The sequence below is a fragment of the Triturus cristatus genome, chromosome 4_2 (genome assembly GCF_964204655.1).
Source record: "Triturus cristatus chromosome 4_2, aTriCri1.1, whole genome shotgun sequence".
NCBI classification, from domain to species: domain Eukaryota; kingdom Metazoa; phylum Chordata; class Amphibia; order Caudata; family Salamandridae; genus Triturus; species Triturus cristatus.
The window spans coordinates 791,685,452-791,708,329 of NC_140586.1; positions in this window are offsets into that span (position 1 = coordinate 791,685,452).

Consider the following 22,878-nt stretch of genomic DNA (forward strand, 5'->3'; position numbering starts at 1 on the left):
CTGTTGAGAGGCAGAGGCCAGGGACACGGACTCTGAAAATTGAAGGCAGGTAGGAGAGTGCAGAGGCAACAATTTGACCACACTGGGCAGGCAGGAAGGGCAGTGGCAGCAAAACAGACTATGGAGGGCAGTGGAAAGGGGGGCAGGGGCAACAAACCAACAATACAGGACTGGCAAGAGAGGCTGTGGCAATATAATAGACCATTGTGGGCAGAAGGAGGCAGTGGTAGTACAACCATACATGCCAACAGACCCGTTTCAGCCAGGAAACGTCCAATGTTTTTAAGCTCAAATGGGCTTTATTTGATCTGTCTCCTGTCTACAATCTCCTCTTTTTCAATGTAACTCAAAGGGGAAAATCAATACCACCGTTTTTTTCAAAATCTCCCTCTTACCAAGTTCAAAATGTTAGCAAGTATGGTACATTGGATCACGGTAGGCAGGAGGAATTGGGGTAGGGACATGGACTCGGATAACAGAGGACAGGAGGGACATGGAGAGGTGCACCAAACTGACCCTACAGGGCAGGCATCAGGGTTTGCAGCAGCACAATACACCACACAGCGCATGCGGGACGGGAGTGCAACACAACAATCCATAGAAAGCAATAGGGAGGGGACAGGACCATGCACATGGACAACAGAGAACAGAGGGGAGAGAGGCAATGGTAGCAAGCTGACCATAATGGACAGACAGGAGAGAAAGCTGCAGCATAACAGACCATAAAGGGCAGGAGGGACGGATCAGGGGCATTACAATGGAACAGACAACCCAGGAGGGAGGGAATAGGGGTCTGCACATGGAAACAGAGGGCTGGGGGCAAGGGGGCAGGGCAGGAGCAGCAAGATGACCATGGAGGTCAGGCAGGATGGGCACTAGAAACAAGACACACCATGGAGAGCAACAATGAGACTATGATGGCATACACACAGACCATGGAGGGAAGGTGGGAGGGGCCATGGCAGCACAGAAGACCTTGCATGGCAAGCTGGAGGGTTAGTGGCAGCACAATGGCTATGATGGGCAAGAAGGAGGGTGCAGGGGCATGCACAAAGGACCATAGAGGATAGAAGGGAGGGTCAGGACCTGGGCACAGACAAGAGAGTTCAGGGGAAGGGGCCTCACAACAGACCGTGCGGGGCAGGCAGGAGGAGCAGTTGCAACACAACAGACCAGGGAGGGCAGAAGGGTGTGGCAGTAAAATGGACCATGGAGGACAGGATGAAGGGGATAGGGGCATGGCATGTGGACAGGCAGGGTGGAGGTGGCAGGGACAGGTTACAGTCATCTGACAATGCTAGGCAGGTGGGAGGGGAGTGGCAGCTCAACAGAACACTCAGAGTAGATAGGAGTGGCAGGTCCATGGAACATGGTGGGCAAAAAGGATGGAGAAGGGGGAAGGAGAATAGGGGCAGCAAGCTAAGCACAGAGGCTAAGCAGGAGGTCAATGATGGGCCATAGAATTGGGCAATGGAGGGCAGGAGGAGTGGACTGGTACATCGTGCTAAATGGAGGGCAGTGGCAGCACATCAGACCATGCATGGCTGGAGGGAGGAGGCTAGTCCATGGATTCAGACAACAGAGGATAGGGAGGAGGTGGATGGGGCAGCAAGCTAACTGTTCAGAGAAGGTGGGTATTAGGAACTTTATTGTTTTTAAAATGTGCGAACTATTTAAAATATGAACAAGTATGCAGCATAATCTCACTTTTATTCAGAAAGAAGAGGACGTTTGTAATTGTGACTCCGGGCTCACTTGGCAGAAACACCCCCTGACCCTCCACCCCCCATCGCAAAATGTAATGCCCGTGAAAAGGGTAGGTGGACGCAGTGTTATATAGAACATAGCCCTGAGAGCACGATTGAAAATGAAAACTAGATATAGTATATTGTATAAACTATGCACCAAAAAGTGTGATATAAGATGAACCGGGGCGTGAAATATAATATGCAATACATTGTGACTCTAAAGTGAGGTTCGTGTCCTTTCCTGAGAGTAAAATAAAAAGTATTACACATCCGGCGGTGGATGTGTGTTTTATTAACCGTGAGGGGGGTTTCTTGCATAGTTTGGTCTAATTTTTGTCGAATCCCCTTTGAATGGCTTGGTGTGCGTGTATATGAAATGTGCCCGTCAATAGCTACCCATGTTTGTATAAATAAACGACAAGGGTGTCTACTTGGAGAGTACCCACCGGCGGGGGCGCCGGGATTAGGCACGGTAGGGCGTCAGACACGTCAGAGCTTCACTAGGAGTGTAAATACATTCCATGTGGATTCATTCTATGCATAGTCGCCTTAATGAATAGCACGCAAATCGTCATGGTGATAGGTACATACGGTTTGTCAAGCATGTCCTAGGTGTTTCTATAAATATATATTTTAAAAAAATAATAAAAACAAAGGCCGGCCCCAGGGGATGGTGTTCCCGGGGCCATAAGTGGCCTGAGGAGGGAGGCAACGCAGCCCCCTCCTAAAGAATTTTTTAAAAAAAGGCCATGACCCGGGGGTTGGCGTCCCTGGCGCCGATTAGGGCCTTGGGAGGGCCAAATTAATTTTTTTCAACAAAAAAAAATTAGGGTGCAGTGCAGGCCCTGGGGGATGGGGTCCCCAGGGCCAGTAAATTAGAAAAAGAAGGGGGGCCACACAGCCCTCCGTCTTAAAAAAATAAAATAAATAAAAGACCGGCGTCGTGCCGGAGGCCACGCCCCCTCCTTGCAGCACTCTGCAAACGCGCCCCCTGGCCAGTTGTAAGTTGGGGAATTAATTCCTCTTCAATACTGAGGGTCCCTAAGGGCCAACTAGCCCAACAGGTATCTCCAGTATGCGCCAGGGAGCTGCGTTGCAGACAGGTGTTCTGAGGCCACGCCCCTTTTTACACCTCTATGCAACGCAGCTCTGTGGCGCTTACTGGAGGTACCTAGTGGGCTAGTTTGACCCTAGGGACCCTTAGGATTCAAGGGGACTTCATCTCTCAACTTAGAACGGCCAATGGGCGCGTTTACACAGTGGTGAAGTGAGGGGACGGGGCCTGAGGTGACGTGGGCAAACACGCCCTGTGGCGCGTTTTAAGTTGGGGAAATAATTCCCTTTCAATCCTGAGGGACCCTGGGGGCCAACTAGCCCACCAGGTGCTTCCAGTAAGCGCCACTGCTCTGTGTTGCAGAGAGGTGGTGCAGTCCGTGCCCCTTTTTACACCTCTCTGCAATGGCGCTTACTGGATGTACCTAGTGGGCTATTTTGCCCCTAGGGATCCTCAGGATTCAAGGGGACTTAATCTCCCAACTCAAAAAACGGCCACAGGGCGTGTTTACACAGTGGGGAAGGGATGGGGCCGGGGCCTGAGGTGACGTGTGCAAACACGCCCTATGGCGCGTTTTAAGTTGGGGAAATAATTCCCCTTCAATCCTGAGGGCCCCTGGAGGCTAACTAGCCCACCAGGTGCTTCCAGTAAGCGCCCCTGAGCTGCGTTGCAGAGAGGTGGTCCAGGCCGTGCCACTTTTTACACCTCTCTGCAACGCAGCTCTGTGGCGCTTACTGGAGGTATCTAGTGGGCTAGTTGGACCCTAGTGACCCTCAGGATTCAAATGAACTTAATCTCCCAACTAAAAATGTCCACAGGGCATGTTTACACAGTGGTGAAGGGAGGGGATTTCATTTGCGATGTCATCAGTGATGTCATGAGTGATGTCACTGACCATGTCATGAGTGATGTAATATGTGACGTCATCAGCAGTGCATTGCGGGCACGTGAGTTATAGTTAGCAGAACTAACTATAACGGGGGAATTTCAATGGTTTTGTACGAGTGAAAAGTCCAGCTAACTATAACGCCCCTGAAACCTGTGGTTTTTTCAGTGAATTTCTAAGGTTTTTTAAATGCTAATTCCTAACTATAACGTGCCTGAAACCTATGGTTTTTTCAGTGAATTTATATATATATATACACTCGCCTTGGTCCTTAGTACTTTACGTACAGAATCCACTCAAGCCCAAATTCTCTTGAAGCGTGTAGATTTTATTGAAACATGCAGCAAGTAAACGCCCGACGCGTTTCGGTGCCGGAGCACCTTGGTCACGGGTCAAGGTTACGTTTGCAAATTGACAATACATATAGTGCAAATTCATAAGAAATAGAAGTAGGACTACTTGTCTCTACACTCATTTTTCGGCAGACATATTGTAATGGTGTTTTTAAACAACTATTGCGTTTCAATAAAGTGTTAACAGAGAAAAAATATTATTTTCTTCTGCGTTTACAGTGTATCATTCGTAGTAAAATACTACTAAATACAGTCTCTTTTTTAGCAAAAAAGGGTTTTTCACCCAAAATTATACTAAATTAGAAAATGTGATGTGCACAAAGAATTAATAATGCTTTCAGAGTTAAAGCGTACCATAACAACATATTTGGCCAACATTTGTACAACTGAACCCAAATAGATATTCATCTGGAAAAATGTGTTCCGAGATATTATACCCCAGTGGGCTTATAACACAAAATATTCCATAATGGATCCATGTCACGCAATTTATATATAAGTGACTTCATGTTTGGCTCAAAGTCCTTGTCTAATACAATTCTGCCCCAGTAGGCTATTTCACAACAGACAGTATAGTACTCAATATTTCTCTGTATAATTCTTACTAAGATCACCCCATACTTTTCTCATAATAACTTTAATTCCATGTAGAGTCTTCACCAATAATCTAGTTGCCTTTTCTCCAACATGAGTTGCCGACAATTTTGTCTCCTACAGAAAATTAAAAAAGTGCCGTCAATGTGTTTTAGAAAAAAGATTTAAAAACAAACATAGCTTCGATTTATAAACATATATACATAAACAGTAGGACATTTCAACAAAGATGTTCTTCGTCAACTTATCCCAAATGCACCCACATTTCTTCGTCCTTATTCAACCCTCTCGGATGTACTGTGTCATATTTAATAATCAATTTAGACTCTAGACATATGAGTTCTTTCACTCTATTGCCTCCACGTTCAGATTTAGGAATTCTGTCCAATGCACAATATCGTAAAAGGCCCACATTCTTATCATGTTCAACTTTAAAATCTCTGGCCACTGGATATTGCCTGTCTTCCTTTACAATTGCTCGAGTATGCTCCAATATCCGTTTTTTAACAGGATGTATAGTGCTTCCAATATACACAAGCGAGCAAGGACAGTTTAGGGCATAGACACAATAATTAGATTTACATGCCACATGTTTGGTAATAGTGAAAGGTTTATGGTCGATAGATAATATCATTTCTTTGCATTTGGGACTAGATTTGCAAGCTTTACATGATTTACATGGATAAAAGCCCTGTACAGGATTTGCGATTTTTTCATCTGGTATTGCATTACTGCATAACAAATCAGAAAGTGCATATCATTTTCTAGAAGTAATTTTCGGCTGTCCGCCTACAAATTTACTTAATGTAGAGTCAGTATTCAAAACATGCCAATACTTCTTTAAAGATTTGCGTAACTCCCAAGATTGGTTGTTGCACGAAGTAATGAACCTTAAGGACTCATCCTCACTTTTTACCTTCGGTTTGCTTGCTAGTGTAGATGCTCTGTCAATTTTAGAAACTTTCGAACAGGCCTGATTGATTACTTTCAGAGAGTATCCTCTCTCCAAAAATCGATCTCTCATGTGATTTCCAATTCATTTTGAAACAAATCAATCAGAGCTACAGTTTCTTTTTGCTCTCAGGAGCTCGCCATATGGTATACTATACATTTTTAGCATGGCAACTTCTGGCATGTAATATGCTATTTCCAGCAGTAGATTTTCTGAACAATCTACTTGTCAATTTATTGTTCTGAACAATAACTTCAACATCTAAAAATTCGATCTTTTTAGGATCCATAGTATTAGTAAACTTCAAATTGTGTTGGTTTTTGTTCAGTTCAATTACAAACGAATTGGCGTCGTCCTCTGTTCCATTCCAAATACAAAACACGTCGTCTATATACCTCACCCAGAGGACAACACTCTTGGAAAAGGCACTGATGTTACTGGCCACCTTCTCCTCCCACCAGCCCAGGTACAAACATGCGTAACTGGGGGCAAAGCAGGTTCCCATTACTGTCCCCTGGGTTTGGCAATAGACAACATGATTGAATAGGAAATAGTCGTTTGATAAACAAGTTTCCATCATAGACAGTAGCATTTCAGTATATTTCAAATATAATGACTCACGTTTTCTCAGAAAATGATTAGATGCCTCAATTCGTAATTTATGTGGGATACAGGGATAGAGACTGTTGACATCTAATGTCATAAGCAGTATATCATCAGACCAATGTACCTGATCAATAACATTCAAAAAATCTTGTGTATCCTGAATATAAAATGGTAATCTGTATACAAAGGGACGCAGAAAATAGTCAATGTATTTTGACGTATTTTCATACATACTCCTAATTGAGGAAACAATGTGATGACCTGGAGGGATTTTGTTGTTTTTATGTATCTTAGGTAAAAGATAAATAACCGGCAATTTAGGATGTTCACAACATAAGTATTTATATTCGTCATCTGATAGAAACTTATCACGGTTCCATTTCTGCAATTTAGATTTAAAATCATCATTGCTTTTCTCTTATTTAAGCCTGTTGCTAATCTGATAACTTTCAGTATCACCTAATTGCCGTTGTCCCTCATCTAAGTATATTTGTCTTGGCCATACCACCACGTTTCTACCCTTATCTGATTTCTTTATGATTATGGACTTATTATCTTGAAGTTCTTTAATAGCCTTAAGTTGATTACTCTTAAGGTTACCACCCGCAGGTTTCTGACATTTATCCATTCTTTTAAATTCTGAGATAACTCCTCTTTCAAATATCTCAATGGCATCACTGTGAATTTGAGGTAAAAAACATGATTTTGGTTTAAAAAAACTACCACTGGCACAACTCACGTTTAGTGATTCATCCAATGCAATTTCTGAAACAGATTCTACAATGTCTGTACCTCTTCCTAGCGCCCTCATGGTTTGTAACGTGTCGAGATCTTCAATACTTAAATTAGCATTGATATCTGTAATTTGTTCTATAGTGTTTTTACCTTTAAATTCAAACCATTACTTTAATTTTAACTTTCTAATAAAATGGAATAGATCTATTCTTCCATCTATATAGTTAAATTTGCTAGTTAGGCAGAATGTTAAGCCAAGCGATAAAACATCAATTTGATCAATAGACAGTTGTATATTAGAGAGATTAACTACCGTGAAAGTGTCCTTCATTTTGACGCAGTCTTTCCCCTTGTAGTCATTCCCATATAGGTGTCGAGCGAACCTTGCTTCTTTGTACTTCTTTTGCTGCCTCCTCTTGAGCCTCTTCCTCGACCTCTATTGGGGGTATCTAGAGGGCCAGGACTTGATAACCCCTGTCGACCTTGAGCCATCAATGAGAATTCTATTAAAATTTTGGATTTTACTCCACTGCTGTCTTGCCCATCCGCCGCAGCTCCGGAGTCGCCTGGTGGTTCAGTTTCGTTTTGTAAATTATTCTCTGATATTGCTGGTTCTTCTATATTCACTATAGCTGTTTTTAATCCTTGTGATAACTTTTCATTTGTGGTTTTATTGAGTTCTCTTAGATGGTCAAACTTTTTTCCAAAAGTAAATATTTGGCCGAGTTCATAGTCGAGCTGATCTCGATGAAACTTGCTCTGCTTTTTTAATTTGATTTGTTGCTCAGCCTACTCCAATCTGATCGTGAGCTTATTCATTTCTGCTTCAAACTCATTATCAGGGTACAGCAATTGGAGTTGGGCCGTCACCTCTTTTATTTCTTTTGCCAACCTGGCCGTATATTTTGTTGCATATTTAATCAATAATTTGAGCATGACCGTAGAGCACTGGTGGTTATTTTGAACCCATTCCTCAATTAACTCAGGATCTGGCTCACTAAACGTTGGTGTCACGAAAATGCATAATCCACGGGGAACTCTTCCGCAATCAACATATTTTTGAAGAAAGGGTGGCCTCCCACCATTTTGCTTGTTCAAGCTTTGCGCATTTCCACAGTTTGTCCCACAGTTCTTTCTTTCCCAAAACATCTGTACTCGTATTGTTAATAACTTTGTTGATGTCCGTAATATTATTAATAGGTACAAACAGCAAGTCCGCTGCTTGCCTCCTCGAAGCTTCCCCACTTGCAGATTGCATGTTGATAAGTTATCTAATGAAAAACAAGCATTCGCCTGTTTCTCCGGTGGCAAAGCACCACCTGCGCTTCACACTCAGCTGCAGCTTTAACACAAAGCTGCGCCGGTTCCGCCTGCCGTTCAAAGCACGAAAAACCGATATCTGGATCGAGGATCCGCTCACCTGGTTTCCGATCTTATGATGATTCACGACTAGTCCTCCGACTGCAGACGAATTATCAATCCTCAGGGGACACCGTACAGAATCCACTCAAGCCCAAATTCTCTTGAAGCGTGTAGATTTTATTGAAACATGCACCGGGGTATAATATTTCGGGACACATTTTTCCAGATGAACATCTATTTGGGTTCAGTTGTACAAATGTTGGCCAAATATGTTGTTATGGTACGCTTTAACTCTGAAAGCATTATTAATTCTTTGTGCACGTCACATTTTCTAATTTAGTATAATTTGGGGTGAAAACCCCTTTTTTGCTGAAAAAGAGACTGTATTTAGTAGTATTTTACTACGAATGATACACTGTAGACGCAGAAGAAAATAATATTTTTTCTCTGCTAAAACTTTATTGAAACGCAATAGTTGTTTAAAAACACCATTACAATATGTCTGCCGAAAAATGAGTGTAGAGACAAGTAGTCCTACTTCTATTTCTTATGAATTTGCACTATATGTATTGTCAATTTGCAAACGTAACCTTGACCCGTGACCAAGGTTCTCCGGCACCGAAACGCGTCGGGCGTTTACTTGCTGCATGTTTCAATAAAATCTACACGCTTCAAGAGAATTTGGGCTTGAGTGGATTCTGTACGTAAAGTACTAAGGACCAAGGCGAGTGTTTATTGAGGGTCGCAACCTCATCTCATAGCCCGCCACCAGAAAGAGGCAAGGAGACCCACGGCTGTGGTGGTGAATTTATTCTTTTTTAAAAGATAATCTCCTTGCCCGCATTCTCAGCACGGAACACAAAAATTGGAAGGAAGAGGAGCTCTGGGTTTCCCCTGAGGATTGATAATTCGTCGGCAGTCGGAAGACTAGTCGTGAATCATCATAAGATCGGAAACCAGGTGAGTGGATCCTCGATCCAGATATCGTTATTTCGTGCTTTGAACGGCAGGCAGAACCGGCGCAGCTTTGTGTTAAAGCTGCAGCTGAGTGTGAAGCGCAGGTGGTGCTTTGCCACCGGAGAAACAGGCGAATGCTTGTTTTTCATTAAATAACTTATCAACATGCAATCTGCAAGTAGGGAAGCTTCGAGGAGGCAAGCAGCGGACTTGCTGTTTGTACCTATTACTAATATTACGGACATCAACAAAGTTATTAACAATACGAGTACAGATGTTTTGGGAAAGAAAGAACTGTGGGACAAACTGTGGAAATGCGCAAAGCTTGAACAAGCAAAATGGTGGGAGGCCACCGCTCTTCAAAAATATGTTGATTGCAGAAGAGTTCCCCGTGGATTATGCATTTTCGTGACACCAACGTTTAGTGCGCAAGATCCTGAGTTAACTGAGGAATGGGTTCAAAATAACCACCAGTGCTCTACGGTCATGCTCAAAATATTGCTTAAATATGCAACAAAAGATACGGCCAGGTTGGCAAAAGAAATAGAAGAGGTGACGGCCCAACTCCAATTGCTGTACCCTGATAATGAGTTAGAAGCGGAAATGAATAAGCTCACGATCAGTTTGGAGAAAGCTGAACAAGAAATCAAATTAAAAAAGCAGAGCAAGTTTCATCGAGATCAGCTCGACTATGAACTCGGCCAAATATTTACTTTTGGAAAAAAGTTTGACCATCTAAGAGAACTCAATAAAACCACAAATGAAAAGTCATCACAAGGATTAAAAACAGCTATAGTGAATATAGAAGAACCAGCAATATCAGAGAATAATTTACAAAACGAAACTGAACCACCAGGCGACTCCGGAGCTGCGGCGGATGGGCAAGACAGCAGTGGAGTAAAATCCAAAATTTTAATAGAATTCTCATTGATGGCTCAAGGTCGACAGGGGTTATCAAGTCCTGGTCCTCAAGATACCCCCAATCGAGGTCGAGGAAGAGGCGCAAGAGGAGGCAGCAAAAGAAGTACAAAGCAGCAAGGTTCGCTCGACACCTATATGGGAATGACTACAAGTGGAAAGACTGCGTCAAAATGAAGGACACTTTCACGGTAGTTAATCTCTCTAATATACAACTGTCTATTATCAAATTGATGTTTTATCGCTTGTCTTAACATTCTGCCAACTAGCAAATGTAACTATATAAATGGAAGAATAGATCTATTCCATTTTATTAGAAAGATAAAATTAAAGAAATGGTTTGTATTTAAAGGTAAAAAAACTATAGAACAAATTACTAAATTAAGTATTGAAGATCTAGACACGTTACAAACCATGAGGGCGCTAGGAAGTGGTACAGACATTGTAGAATCTGTTTCAGAAATTGCAGAAATTGCATTTGATGAATCACTAAATGTGAGTTGTGCCAGTGGTAGTTTGTTCAAACCAAAATCACGTTTTTTACCTCAAATTCACAGTGATGCCATTGAGATATTTGAAAGAGGAGTTATCTCAGAATTTAAAAGAATGGATAAATGTCAGAAACCTGCGGGTGTTAATCTTAAGAGTAATCAACTTAAGGCTATTAAAGAACTTCAAGATAATAAGTCCATAATCATAATGAAATCAGATAAGGGTGGAAACGTGGTGGTATAGCCAAGACAAATGTATTTAGATGAGGGACAACGGCAATTAGGTGAAACTGAAAGTTATCAGATTAGCAACAGGCTTAAATACGAGAAAAGCAATGATGATTTTAAATCTAAATTGCAGAAATGGAACCGTGATAAGCTTGTATCAGATGCCGAATATAAATACTTATGTTGTGAACATCCTAAATTGCCGGTTTTGTATCTTTTACCTAAGGTACATAAAAACAACAAAATCCCTCCAGGTCGTCCCATTGTTTCCTCAATTGGGAGTATGTATGAAAAGACGTCAAAATACATTGAATATTTTCTGCGTCCCTTTGTATACACATTACCATCTTATATTCAGGATACACGAGATTTTTTGAATGTTATTGATCAGGTACATTGGTCTGATGATATGCTGCTTATGACATTAGATGTCAACAGTCTCAATACCTGTATCCCACATAAATTAGGAATTGAGGCATCTAATCATTTTCTGAGAAAACATGAGTCATTATATTTGAAACATACTGAAATGCTACTGTCTATGATGGAAACTTGTTTATCAAACAACTATTTCCTATTCAATCATGTTGTCTATTGCCAAACCCAGGGAACAGCGATGGGAACCTGCTTCGCCCCCAGTTACGCAGGTTTGTACCTGGGCTGGTGGGAGGAGCAGGTGGCCAGTAACATCAGTGCCTTTTCCAAGAGTGTTGTCCTCTGGGTGAGGTATATAGACAACGTGTTTTGTATTTGGAATGGAACAGAGGACGAAGCCAATTCGTTTGTAATTGAACTGAACAAAAACCAACACAATTTGAAGTTTACTAATACTATGGATCCTAAAAAGATCGAATTTTTGGATGTTGAAGTTATTGTTCAGAACAATAAATTGACAAGTAGATTGTTCAGAAAATCTACTGCTGGAAATAGCATATTACATGCCAGAATTTGCCATGCTAAAAATGTAGTCAATAGTATACCATATGGCGAGCTCCTGAGAGCAAAAAGAAACTGTAGCTCTGAGGATTTATTTCAGAATGAATTGGAAATCATGAGAGATCGATTTTTGGAGAGAGGATACTCTCTGAAAGTAATCAATCAGGCCTGTTCGAAAGTTTCTAAAATTGACAGAGCATCTACACTTGTAAGCAAACTGAAGGTAGAAAGTGAGGATGAGTCCTTAAGGTTCATTACTTCGTACAACAACCAATCTTGGGAGTTACGCAAATCTTTAAAGAAGTATTGGCATGTTGTGAATACTGACTCTACATTAAGTAAATTTGTAGGCGGACAGCCGAAAATTACTTATAGAAAATGATATGCATTTTCTGATTTGTTATGCAGTAATGCAATACCAGATGAAAAAATCGCAAATCCTGTACAGGGCTTTTATCCATGTAAATCATGTAAAGCTTGCAAATCTAGTCCCAAATGAAAAGAAATGATATTATCTATCGACCATAAACCTTTCACTATTACCAAACATGTGACATGTATATCTGATTATTGTGTCTATGCCCTAAACTGTCCTTGCTCGCTTGTGTATATTGGAAGCACCATACATCCTGTTAAAAAACGGATATTGGAGCATACTCGAGCAATTGTAAACGAAGACAGGCAATATCCAGTGGCCAGACATTTTAAAGATAAACATGATAAGAATGTGGGCCTTTTACGATATTGTGCATTGGACAGAATTCCTAAATCTGAACGTGGAGGCAATAGAGTGAAAGAACTCAGATGTCCAGAGTCCAAATTGATTATTAAATATGACACAGTACATCCGAGAGGGTTGAATAAGGATGAAGAAATGTGGGTGCATTTGGGATAAGTTGACGAAGAACATCTTTGTTGAAATGTCCTACTGTTTATGTATATATGTTTATAAATCGAAGCTATGTTTGTTTTTAAATCTTTTTTCTTAAACACATTGACGGCACTTTTTAAATTTGACTGTAGGAGACAAAATTGTCGGCAACTCATGTTGGAGAAAAGGCAACTAGATTATTGGTGAAGACTCTACATGGAATTAAAGTTATTATGTGAAAAGTATGGGGTGATCTTAGTAAGAATTATACAGAGAAATATTGAGTACTATACTGTCTATTGTGAAATAGCCCACTGGGGCAGAATTGTATTAGACAAGGTCTTTGAGCCAAACATGAAGTCCCTTATAGATAAATTGCGTGACATGGATCCATTATGGAATATTTTGGGTTCGACGCCCACTGGGGTATAATATCTCGAGACACATTTTTCCAGATGAACATCTATTTGGGTTCAGTTGTACAAATGTTGGCCAAATATGTTGTTATGGTACGCTTTAACTCTGAAAGCATTATCAGTTCTTTGTGCACATCACATTTTCTAATTTAGTATAATTTGGGGTGAAAAACCCTTTTTTGCTAAAAAAAAAAGAGCCTGTATTTAGTAGTATTTTACTACGAATGATACACTGTCGACGCAGAAGAAAATAATATTTTTTCTCTGTTAAAACTTTATTGAAACGCAATAGTTGTTTAAAAACATCATTACAATATGTCTGCCGAAAAATGAGTGTAGAGACAAGTAGTCCTACTTCTATTTCTTTTGAATTTGCACTATATGTATTGTCAATTTGCAAACGTAACCTTGACCCGTGACCAAGGTGCTCCGGCACCGAAACGCGTTAGGCGTTTACTTGCTGCATATTTCAATAAAATCTACACGCTTTAAGAGAATTTGGCTTGAGTGGATTCTGTACGTAAAGTACAAAGGACCAAGGCGAGTGTTTATTGAGGGTCGCGACCTCATCTCGTAGCCTGCCGCGAGAAAGAGGCAAGGAGACCCGCGGCTGTGGTGGTAAATATATATATATATATATATATTCACTGAAAAAACCATAGGTTTCAGGGGCGTTATAGTTAGCTGGACTTTTCACTCGTACAAAACCATTGAAATTCCCCGTAATAGTTAGTTCAGCTAACTATAACTCGCGCCCCCGCAATGCACTGCTGATGACGTCACATATTACATCACTCACGACATGGTCAGTGACATCACTCATGACATCACTGATGACATCTCAAATGACATCACTGATGACATCATCCAGTGAATGTGTGTATTTCAAAAAATTACATATGTTTTATATATGTATATCTCAAGGTCGATGGAAGAATAAATGGGTATATAAGTGTCTAAATGATTTGTTTTTGAAAAATTGATTGTATAACTGACTGATTAAGTGTATCTTAGTGAATACATGGCTTAGTGAGTAATGTTTAAATGTGTAAATATCTGTATCAGTCTCTCACTTTGTGTATAAGTGGCTGCATGGGTTGGTGAGTAGCTACATGAGTGTCTATATAGGTTATTAGTTGTTTTTTTGAGTATCAGTATGAGTGTCTGTATGGTTCGGTGTGGGGTATTACGTAGTGCATAGGTGCATGAATGAGTGACTCACTGTTTGTATGTGTTGAAGACAGCATGTGTGCAGGACTGTATGGGTGGATGAGTGTGTGCATGGGTGAGTTGGTGAGTGATAGACTGTCTCAATAGTGTCTTTATGAGTAACTACATATGTTTTAAACTAGTATATGTGACTATTGGTGTATATAAGTGAGTATATGTGAGAGTGAGAGATTGAAAGAGTTCCTGTATGAATAAGTATGTGTTTCTATAAGTGATTGTTTAAAAGACTAAGTATGTGTAAGTTTCTGTACAAGTAAGTGTGGTGGTGTGTGTATAACTGTATATGCAAGTAAATGGATGTTTGATTCTTTATTAGCATGAGTGACTATGTGTGTGAATAACTCTATGGATGAGTGGCGTTGTGTAACAGGATGTATAGGTGTATGAGTACATATGATGAGTGAGTACATGTATGAGTGACTGTATAGGACTGTTGCTGAATGAGTGGATGTGTATGTGGATCTTAGAATTACTGAATAGGTTGTTGTAACTGGTATTGGTATGTCCATTGTTTTGAACATTGTAGTTTCTATTTTTGAATGTGTGTATCAAAGGTTATATTAGGGGAAGATGAGGTCTGCCACTCTATCACAAGGATGATGTCATCAGTGATGTCATTAGTGATGTCATTTGAGATGTCATCAGTGATGTCATGAGTGATGTCACTGACCATGTCATGAGTGATGTAATATGTGACGTCATCAGCAGTGCATTGCGGGCGCGTGAGTTATAGTTAGCTGAACTAACTATAGCGGGGGAATTTCAATGGTTTTGTACGAGTAAAAAGTCCAGCTAACTATAACGCCCCTGAAACCTATGTTTTTTTCAGTGAATTTCTAAGGTTTTTTAAATGCTAATTCCTAACTATAACGCGCCTGAAACTTATGGTTTTTTCAGTGAATTTCAAAGGTTTTTTAAATGCTAATTTCTAACTATGCCTACAGAGATAGGACATGTGAAGAAAGAAGTAAAAACGCACAGAAAGAAAAAAAAGAAATGCAGAAAGAAGCAACAGAAGTCCTCAAAGACGAAGAAAAGTGCAGGAAGAAGGATAACGTGCAGAAAGAACAAACAGAAGAGCAGAAAGAAGCCTTGTTGCAAAATCATCCTGTACCCTCAACTTTTTCAGACGAATACTGGTGGTAACTGAGTCTGACTAACCAGTCCTAGAGCCAGTGCTATGTTAAAAGACACTCAGAATACAGTGAAAACACCTACATACACTAGGGAACACTATGCGTTGGGGTCCCCCTGTGATCAGCATGACCTCCTCTGTAAGCCCCTAGTATATAATAGGGCAGGGGATTAAAACTACCTCTTAAAACGCGCCACAGGGCGTGTTTGCACACGTCACCTCAGGCCCCGTCCCCTCACTTCCCCACTGTGTAAACACGCCCTGTGGCAGTTTTAAGTTGAGAGATTAAGTCCCCTTGAATCCTGAGGGTCCCTAGGGTCCAACTAGACCACTAGGTACCTCCAGTAAGCGCCACAGAGCTGCGTTGCAGAGAGATGTAAAAAGGGGCCCGGCCTAGACCACCTCTCTGCAACGCAGCGGAGTGGTGCTTACTGGAAGCACCTGGTGGGCTAGTTGGTCCCCAGGGTCCCTCAGGATTGAAGGGGAATTATTTCCTCAACTTAAAACGCGCCACAGGGCTTGTTTGCACACGTTAACTCAGGCCCCGTCCCCTCCCTTCACTACTGTGTAAACACGCCCTGTGGCCGTTTTTAGTTGGGAGATTAAGTTCATTTGAATCCTGAGGGTCCCTAGGGTCCAACTAGCCCACTAGGTACCTCCGGTATGCGCCACAGACCTGCGTTGCAGAGAGGTGTAAAACGTGGCACGGCCTGGACCACCTCTGTGCAACGCAGCTCAGTGGCGCTTACTGGAAGCACCTGGTGGGCTAGTTAGCCCCCAGGGGCCCTCAGGATTGAAGGGGAATTATTTCCCCAACTTAAAACGCGCCACAGGGCTTGTTTGCACACGTTAACTCAGGCCCCGTCCCCTCCCTTCAACACTGTGTAAACACGCCCTGTGGCCATTTTTAGTTGGGGGATTAAGTTAATTTGAATCCTGAGGGTCCCTAGGGTCCAACTAGCCCACTAGGTACCTCCAGTATGCGCCACAGAGCTGCGTTGCAGAGAGGTGTAAAAAGTGGCACGGCCTGGACCACCTCTCTGCGACGCAGCTCAGTGGCGCTTACTGGAAGCACCTGGTGGGCTAGTTAGCCTCCAGGGGCCCTCAGGATTGAAGGGGAATTATTTCCCCAACTTAAAACGCGCCATAGGGCGTGTTTGCACACGTCACCTCAGGCCCCGTCCCCTTTCTTCCCCACTGTGTAAACATGCCCTGTGCCATTTTTTAAGTTGGGAGATTAAGTCCCCTTGAATCCTGAGGATCTCTAGGGGCAAAATAGCCCACTAGGTACGTCCAGTAAGCGCCATTGCAGAGAGGTGTAAAAAGGGGCACGGCCTGCACCACCTCTCTGCAACGCAGAGCAGTGGCACTTACTGAAAGCACCTGGTGGGCTAGTTGGCCCCCAGGGTCCCTCAGGATTGAAAGGGAATTATTTCCCCAACTTAAAATGCGCCACAGGGCGTGTTTGCACACGTCACCTCAGGCCCCGTCTCCTCCCTTCACCACTGTGTAAACGCGCCCTGTGGCCGTTCTAAGTTGAGAGATTAAGTCCCCTTGAATCCTAAGGGTCCCTAGGGTCAAACTAGCCCACAGAGCTGCGTTGCATAGAGGTGTAAAAAGGGGCGTTGCCTCAGAACACCTGTCTGCAACGCAGCTCCCTGGCGCACACTGGAGATACCTGTTGGGCTAGTTGGCCCTCAGGGACCCTCAGTATTGAAGGGGAATTAATTCCCCAACTTACAACTGGCCAGGGGGCGCGTTTGCAGAGTACTGCAAGGAGGGGGCGTGGCCTCCAGCGCGATGCCGGTCTTTTATTTATTTTATTTTTTTAAGAAGGAGGGCTGTGTGGCCCCCCTTCTTTTTCTAATTTACTGGCCCTGGGGACCCCATCCCCCAGGGCCTGCACCCTAATTTTTTTTGTTGAAAAAAATAAATTTGGCCCTCCCAAGGCCTCAATCGGCCCCGGGGACCCCAACCCCCAGGTCATGGCCTTTTTTTTATTTAAATTCTTTAGGAGGGGGTTGCGTTGCCCCCCTCCTCAGGCCACTTATGGCTCCGGGGACCCCATCCCCCGGGGCCGGCCTTTGTTTTTTATTATTTTAAAATTATATATATTTATAGAAACACCTAGGACATGCTGGACAAACCGTATGTACCTATCACCATGACGATTTGCGTGATATTCATTAAAAGGCGACTATGCATAGAATGAATCTACATGGAATGTATTTACACCGCTAGTGAAGCTCTGACGTGTCTGACGCCCTACCGTGCCTAATCCCGGCTCCCCCGCCGGTGGGTACTCTCCAAGTAGACACCCTTGTCGTTTATTTATACAAACATGGGTAGCTATTGACGGGCACATTTAATATACACGCACACCAAGCCATTCAAAGGGGATTCGACAAAAATTCGACCAAACTATGCAAGAAACCCCCCTCACGGTTAATAAAAAACACATCCACCGCCGGATGTGTAATACTTTTTATTTTACTCTCTGGAAAGGAGACGAACCTCACTTGAGAGTCACAGCGTGCTCCTGGCTGAGCCCAATGCTGTGTTACACCCACCAGTGCCCGCCAATTGCCTCACACCTCTGTGTTGTATTCCACCAGCTAGTGCGTATGCTATGACACTCTCTAGCCCATGTGCACTGTAACACCACCCCGTGAATATGGTATGCCACACTTGCCTTCGCACGGGTTATATTGCCCCATCTAACGTGCCTTCCTCGATATGTATGTTATAACGCACAGCGCTATGCCATACATATTACAATCTGGGACCCATATCTTTGTCACAGTGCATATGCAACGTTACACTCCCCAGCACATATTTTATATTACAACTTTCGAGACTAGTTATGTTACACAACACTGCCCGGTGCATATTACACTCCAAGGCGCATATCGCATAGCATGCGCTAGTGCCTGTGCTATCTCGCGCTCTCCAATGAATCTGTCATTGCGCACAATGTATTGCATATTATATTCCACGCCCCGGTTCATCTTATATCACACTTTTTGGTGCATAGTTTATACCATATACTACATCTAGTTTTCATTCACAATTGTGCTCTCAGGACTATGTTCTATATAACACTGCGTCCACCTACCCTTTTCACGGGCATTACATTTTGCGATGGGGGTGGAGGGTCAGGGGGTGTTTCTGCCAAGTGAGCCCGGCGTCACAGTTACAAACGTCCTCTTCTTCCTGAATAAAAGTGAGATTATGCTGCATACTTGTTCATATTTTAAGTAGTTTGCACAGACACACATTTTAAAAACAATAAAGTTCCTAATACCCACCTTCTCTGAACAGTTAGCTTGCTGCCCCATCCACCTCCTCCCTATCCTCTGTTGTCTGAATCCATGGACTAGCATCCTCCCTCCTGCCATGCATGGTCTGATGTGCTGCCACTGCCCTCCATTTAGCATGATGTACCAGTCCACTTCTCCTGCCCTCCATTGCCCAATTCTATGGCCCATCATTGACCTCCTGCTTAGCCTCTGTGCTTAGCTTGCTGCCCCTATTCTCCTTCCCCCCGCCCTCCGATGTCTTTGTGCATGCCCCTGCTCCATCCTTTTTGCCCACTATGTTCCATGGACCTGCCACTCCTATCTACTCTGAGTGTTCTGTTGAGCTGCCACTCCCCTCCCACCTGCCTAGCATTGTCAGATGACTGTAACCTGTCCCTGCCACCTCCACCCTGCCTGTCCACATGCCATGCCCCTATCCCCTTCCTCCTGTCCTCCATGGTCCATTTTACTGCCACACCTTTCTGCCCTCCCTGATCTGTTGTGCTGCAACTGCTCCTCCTGCCTGCCCCGCGCTGTCTGTTGTGAGGCCCCTTCCCCTGAACTCTCTTGTCTGTGTCCAGGTCCTGACCCTCCCTTCTATCCTCCATGGTCCTTTGTGCATGCCCCTGCACCCTCCTTCTTGCCCATCATAGCCATTGTGCTGCCACTAACCCTCCCGCTTGCCATGCATGGTCTTCTGTGCTGCCATGGCCCCTCCCACCTTCCCTGTGTGGTCAGCTAGCTGCCCCTGACCCCCTCCCACCTTTCCTCCATGGTCTATGTGTATGCCACCATAGTCTCATTGTTGCTCTCCATGGTGTGTCTTGTTTCTAGTGCCCATCCTGCCTGACCTCCATGGTCATCTTGCTGCTCCTGCCCTGCCACCTTGCCCCCAGCCCTCTGTTTCCATGTGCAGACCCCCTATTCCCTCCCTCCTGGCTTGTCTGTTCCATTGTAATGCCCCTGATCCGTCCCTCCTGCCCTTTATGGTCTGTTATGCTGCATCTTTCTCTCCTGTCTGTCCATTATGGTCAGCTAGCTTCCATTGCCTCTTTCCCATCTCTTCTCTGTTGTCCATGTGCATGGTCCTGTCCCCTCCCTATTGCTTTCTATGGATTGTTGTGCTGCACTCCCATCCCGCATGAGCTGTGTGGTGTATTGTGCTGCTGCAAACCCTGATGCCTGCCCTGTAGGGTCAGTTTGGTGCACCTCTCCATGTCCCTCCTGTCCTCTGTTATCCGAGTCCATGTCCCTACCCCAATTCCTCCTGCCTACCATGATTCAATGTACCATACTTGCGAACATTTTGAACTTGGTAAGAGGGAGATTTTGAAAAAAAACTGGGGTATTGATTTTCCCCTTTGAGTTACATTGAAAAAGCGGAGATTGTAGACAGGAGACAGATCAAATAAAGCCCATTTGAGCTTAAAAACATTGGACGTTTCCTGGCTGACACGGGTCTGTTGGTTGTACTACCACTGCCTCTTCCTTCTGCCCACAATGGTCTATTATATTGCCACAGCCTCTTTTGCCAGTCCTGTATTGTTGGTTTGTTGCCCCTGCCCCCCTTTCCACTGCCCTCCATAGTCTGTTGTGCTGCCACTGCCCTCCCTGCCTGCCCAGGGTGGTCAAATTGTTACCTCTGCACTCTCCTACCTGCCTTCAATTTTCAGAGTCCGTGCCCCTGGCCTCTGCCTCTCAACAGTATCCCAATGAACAACTAGATTGCTAACATTCTATATTTATTACAAAAGTGTGTAACGCCTGACGTCATCTTGATGTAATCAAAACTGTAATACCTAAAGTATTTCCTTTAGAAATTACATATATGAGAGGGTCTTATTTGCATCAAAATTATGGTTAGTGCTCTAAAAAACTAAAATGAGGACATATTTTCTGAGTTTTCAAATAGCGACAAAGAACTTTTAAATTATTTGTAATCTTTATGTGTTTTTTATCCAGTTGACCACTTGATTAAATGTTGCACCTTGGCGAGAGGATGTGGTGTTACTTCCAGAGCTGCAGACTTTGCAACTGGGGAACCAGGTTGGAGTTTCTGCTTCAGCTCAACATTCTGTGATTGTGGTCAAATCACTTAATCTCCCCAGGTCTACAACCAAAATGAATTTGATCTTGTGTGATGTAACCAATGCTCATGTAAAGCATTCCAATACCTGACAAGTCTGCACTATATAAAACTGCAAATACACAAAAAATAAGTGTTTTGCACACTTCTGTCATTGGGCTATATGTGGGCTACATCTGGGTGATATTTGTGCTGCATTTAGGCTCTTTTGTGTCTGGTGGCCATCTTGGGAGATTTATTTGTTATGAAGTTTCCTAATTTCATCATTTACTGCAGTCTCCTCAGTAGGAAATGCTTTCAGTTTTTTTACTTTGATTCCATCAAGAAGGTATTCAGATATGTCACACATTTGCCACAAATTCTGAATGTTAGCACTCTAGTTGCTCATTAGATCACTGTAGTAAAGCTACTGCTCACCATGGAAGTCTGCTGCTGATATTAAAAGTGCATGTTTCAGTCTGCATATCAGAATTTTTTAATGAAATAGAAGAGGATTTGAGAAGTCACTCAAAATGTGCCCTAATTTTTCTTTCTTCAGCACTAATCATAATTTCTATGGCAAAATGAACCCCCTCATTGTGTTCCTTTTTAAATTAAATGTTTTAAGTGTTACCAGCTTATTCCAATCAAGATGGCTTCAGGTGTGCCATACTTTTGTCATAAGTAAGACAGTAAGCGCTCTAGTTGTTCTTAAGAACTCTCTGGGACATTCTGTCATTAGGCTATACTTGGGCTACATCTGGGTGATATTTGGGCTACATTTGGGCTCTTTTGTCTCTGGTGGCCATCTTGGGAGATTTATTTGTTATGAAGTTTCCTAATTTCCTCATTTACTGCAGTCTCCTCAGTAGGAAATACTTTCAGTTTTTTACTTGGTTCCATCAAGAAGGCATTCAGATGTTTCACACATTTGCCATCAATTCTGAATGTTAGCACTCTAGTTGCTCATTAGATCACTGTAGTAAAGCTACTGCTCACCAGGGAAGTCTGCTGCTGGTATTCAAAGAGCATGTTTCCGTCTGCATGTCAGAATTTTTTTATGACATAGAAGAGGATTTGAGAAGTCAAAATGTGCCCTAATGTTTCTTTCTGCAGCACTAATCATAATTTCTATGGCAAAATGAATCCCCTCATTGTGTTCCTTTGTAAATTAAATGTTTTAAGTGTTACCACTTTATTCCATTCAAGATGGCTTCAGGTGTGCCATACTTTTGGCATAAGTAAGATTGTAAGCGCTCTAGTTGTTCGTTAGAACACTCTGGGACATTCTGTCATTGGGCTATACTTGGGCTACATCTGGGTGATATTTGGGCTACATTTGGGCTCTTTTGTCTCTGGTGGCCATTTTGGGAGACTTATTTGTTATGCTGTTTCCTAATTTCCTCATTTACTACAGTCTCCTCAGTAGGAAATACTTTCAGTTTTTTACTTTGATTCCATCAAGAAGGCATTCAGATGTGTCACAAATTTGCCATAAATTCAGAATGTTAGCACTCTAGTTGCTTATTAGATCACTGTAGTAAAGCTACTGCTCACCAGGGAAGTCTGCTGCTGGTATTGAAAGTGCATGTTTCAGTCTGCATGTCAGAATTTTTTAATGAAATAGAAGAGGATTTGAGAAGTCACTCAAAATGTGCCCTAATTTTTCTTTCTGCAGCACTAATCATACTTTCTATGGCAAAATGAACCCCCTCATTTTGTTCCTTTTTAAATTAAATGTTTTAAGAATTACCACTTTATTCCAACCAAGATGGCTTCCGGTGTGCCATACTTTTGTCATAAGTAGGACTGTTAGCGCTCTAGTTGTTCTTTAGAACACTCTGGGAAGCTGCAGTAGAACACAAAGGAATCAACTGACAGTCTCTGCCCTTGTTGGATGTACATGTTTTACTGAGAATGTCAGACTTCATTCTCACATGACTGAGAAAGATAATGTGAATTTACAAAAAATATGCTCTCAGTTAGCTTATAGATCACATTCCAAACCTCTGTGGGAAAAGCATGAGAAAATAGTTTTCTCT